We start from the raw sequence: 2,394 nt of genomic DNA, 5'->3' as shown, positions 1-2,394 counted from the left end.
TTGAATATTATTCTAGATCAACATGATGCAGTTTAATATTTTGGAATATTTTCAATTTATTTTTAATAAGACTCGTGAAGACTCGTAAAGAGACTAAAAGAACATGAAAACTTTTCGTATAAATAGTGTGCTCTAATAAAATAGTTTTTATCTTTAATCCACAAAGAATATTGTATAAAACAAATTTACTGAGACAGCTATTCCAAAAAAATAATTTTATTATTTCAATTAAATATTAAAATAATTTTGGTGAACCTATACTTAATCTGCCTATATTGTAGTTAAAAAAGTTTAAAAGTATTATTGACTCTGGATTTTTGTTGTCAACATTAGTAACTTATCAAAGTTATATAAATATATATTTCAATTTCCTTCAATTTCTTAAAAAAAAATCTCATCTGAAAATTTCCAAATGAAACTTGCTATGCAACTTTTATATAACTTGATTTTACTCAACTTGAACATGCAACTTTTACAGAGCTGCTCCGTAAATGGCATCCAGAATTTCAAGGTTTGAATAAGGCTGTCAATAATACATGCTCTGCAGCTAGGAGGAAGTGGAGACTAGTAACTGGAGAGCCTTCCCCTGGGAGTAACTCTAAATATACACCAAAAAGAAAAAAGACAAGTAAATTATTCTCCTTTGATTCAATGAAATCTTTTCACCTAAAAAATTACTGATAAAGTTTGCATGATCTTTGATTTTTGAAAACATTATTTTATAGCATTATCTTAAATTATTCTCTCAGGCAAGTAAACATATAAACTTAATGTTGCTTTTATTTCGATGGGGCATGAAAAACACAAAACATTGATGTTCTACATTCTTTTATTAAAAGATGATTGATTCTTGATCACATTAAATAAAAGGTTGAAAATGACCTTTTGTTTTTAAAAACCTTACGTGATAGACAATTATTTTCGGAATCAGCAGCATTGAGAATTGGTTTTAGTACAATTTCTTTTGCGAAATTGGACTAAAAATTTAAACAAGCAGGCCAGTGTAATTGAATTTATTCAAAATTTGCTGAGAAAAAAATTTAAATATCAGCATAACAATCCATAATTAAAAATGGTCGGTTGAATTATTGGAAAATTAAGAATTTCAATAAGCGTGTTATTTCTACAGCAGTTTTTATATGCATCTTATAGAAAAATTAGCTTTTTTAAGTGATATGTTTAAACAGTCAAAATAAAGAATTGAAATATACTGGGAGGAGAGTTTTGCAGGTCATTATTATTATTCTTATTCATCTGCTGTTACTAAAGAAACCATTTATTTATTCAAAATTGAATAGAAATAATAATAAAAGGTGATTTATGCAACGAAATAAGCTTTAAAATATTATTCTAATCTTTTAAAATTTGTCATTATCAATGTAAATATGACTCTCGCTAATTCAAATTTTTTATTTATAGGTTCCAATGCTCCAAATAACGTAAGCACAGCAAACTTGCAGAAGAAGCAGAGTAATTGTCAAGAATTTTGATTTCTTGAACGAAAAATTAATTTTTTTTTGTTAATAAAAGTTTTTATTTGTAAGCTGGCTAAATTATTTAAATTTGCTGTTATTTCGCTTTTAAAAAAAATTAGCGCCTTTAACATCTGTTCTATATAAATGAGTTCCCACATTTTTCTGAAACAAATGTATCCTCTTTTCACGATAGTTTAATTGAAATTATTAAAATTACAGAAACATTTGAAATGTTCTTTTAAGGTTTATGAGTCAGCATACTTAACATTATTCAACTCTACATGTTAATTCAAGATTAATAAATTTTATGAACTATTTAATTGCAAATTAGCACAAGGTTCACAAACTATAAATTAAAGGCGTTAAGGCGGTCCTAAAGTGGATTCTAGCCTCAAACTTGAAAACTAGATGGCGCTGAAAATCACACCCCGCCTCAGGCTAAGATCTAGTTTAGCCTTTCCCAAAATGATTCTAACTCAGGGTGGAATTCAACTGCAACATCGACTGTCTTAAGACGGGTGAAATCGTAACTTTCGCAATGCATGATGGAAAATCTCGTAAGTTTCAATTCAACTGAAACACTTACGCTGAAAATGACAAATCGGTCTTAAGACGGGTGGTTCGACTGACTTAAGACACCCTAATCCAATATGGCGTTTGTGTTGTTTTGTTATGATGATCCGTTGGTGATCATGAAACAAAACTTACCTGTTAATTCTTAAATATTATTGATTTAATCCTTCTCATTTATCAGTCTGTACTTGTTATTAGTAATAATGTCCACAAAATTTGTTTTAAAAAGATAAATAAATACGAACCTAACACCTTATTTTTACTCTTATTCCTGTAAACAAAAAAGTATGTTTAATTTTATTTTTCCTGAACTGAAGTAAAACGTAAGAGTTCTATTGTTTAATGT

The 2,394-nt window shown here is 28.0% G+C and overlaps 1 long non-coding RNA gene across 1 annotated transcript; it reads left to right on the top strand.

Moving 5' to 3' along the window:
* Positions 1-307: 307 nt before the first annotated feature.
* LOC147800819 (uncharacterized) lies at positions 308-1,543 on the top strand. The gene is made up of 2 exons (XR_015431152.1): positions 308-628; positions 1,420-1,543. It is a non-coding gene; the product is annotated as an uncharacterized LOC147800819 (long non-coding RNA).
* The last annotated feature ends 851 nt before the right edge of the window (positions 1,544-2,394 follow it).

The sequence above is a fragment of the Parasteatoda tepidariorum genome, unplaced genomic scaffold, assembly GCF_982258835.1.
Source record: "Parasteatoda tepidariorum strain Cologne lab strain unplaced genomic scaffold, Ptep-v5.0 scaffold_58, whole genome shotgun sequence".
NCBI lineage: Eukaryota > Metazoa > Arthropoda > Arachnida > Araneae > Theridiidae > Parasteatoda > Parasteatoda tepidariorum.
This window is presented reverse-complemented; position numbering and strand designations above follow the sequence as displayed.